Genomic DNA, 1611 nt, shown 5'->3' on the forward strand with positions numbered 1-1611 from the left:
TCATTCAACCAACAGAAGCATCGCTCGTAGGGTTGTCCCGATACTTCTCCCCCCCCTCCCCCATGTACTCGCCAATACCGATTACCAATACTTTTTTTTAATGCCATGTGACAGTCTGACTGATGGGCACCAATAGGGTACACTGACTGATGGGCACCAATAGGGTACACTGACTGATGGGCACCAATAGGGGGCACTGACTGATGGGCACCAATAGGGGGCACTGACTGATGGGCACCAATAGGGGGCACTGACTGATGGGCACCAATAGGGGGCAGTTATGGGCATTGATGGCTGGCACTGTTAGATGGCACCGACAGGATTTTTGCACTGCATTGCTTTATCTGACAATTGCGCGGTCGTGCGACGATGTACACAGAGATAGAGATTTTAGTGGGATTTTCTCACCTCTGCCGTTTTTAGTTTTTGTGCTATAAACAAAAACAAAAAAAAAAAAAGAAAAAGAAAAAGAAAAACCATTTTGAAAATAAAATAAAAAAGAAAGAAATCTCAATAAGCGTATATTGACTGGTTTTAAAAAAATAAAATACATTTTTAGCGTCTACAAACGATGGGATATTTTTTATGGAAATTTTTTTATTTATTTATTGTTCTTACTAGTAATCAGCGATTTTTAGCGGGACTGCGTCATTGCGGTGGACAAATGTGACACTTTTTGGGAACCAGTGACACCAGTACAAAAAAAAAAATGCACTATCACTGTATAAATGACACTGGCAGGGAAGGGGGTCAACATCAGTGGCAGTCAAAGGGTTAAGTGTGCGCCTAACTGTGTGTGGGGGGGGGGGGGCGCGATGCACTAGAGCAGGGGTCTCCAAACTGCGGCCCTTTGCTTGCCTTCATCCGGCCCTTGGGGCACTATTCCATTCACCAACAATGGGGAATCATTCTTGTTGCTGAAATGCACCAATGGGGCACTATTCATCCAACTGACATCCAAAAGGGTACAATTCCTTCTATTGACACCAACAATGGGGCACTATTCATCCAACTGACACTATCCAAAAGGGTACAATTCCTTCTATTGACACAACAATGGGGCACTAGTCCTCCCACTGACACCAAAGACATGGTATTGTTTACTCCCAATGGGCATTTTCTACTCCAAATGGCCCTAGTCCGGCCCTCCTAAAGTCTGAAGGACAGTAAACTGGCCCTTTGTTTAGAAAGTTTGGAGACCCCTGCACTAGAGGAAAACAGAGATCCGGGTTTCTGCTCAGCAGAAATACAAGATCTCCATTTTCCTATCTGACAGAACGGCGGTCTGCCTTGTTTACATAGGCCAGGAGGTCGTTCTGCTTCTACACGGAACGATCGGCGGGTCCCGGCGGCCATGTCTTGTGCACAAAAAATACAAAACGTGTACAGGTATGCATTTTTGCACAGCTGGGTCACCCTGCGACAGTACACCTAAAAAAAAATAAAAAAATAAAAAGTTCAGGCCCGGTTCTCACTGGTGCGACATACGCTCCCACTTTGAGAGATAAATGTCGCATATAAATGAATCAATGGTTCCCTATAAGAGCCGCCTTGTGTCGGTCCGCACTACTTTGGTCCAACTTGGGCACAATTTCAGCCCATTGGATTTTA

This window comes from Rana temporaria, chromosome 11, assembly GCF_905171775.1.
Source record: "Rana temporaria chromosome 11, aRanTem1.1, whole genome shotgun sequence".
NCBI lineage: Eukaryota > Metazoa > Chordata > Amphibia > Anura > Ranidae > Rana > Rana temporaria.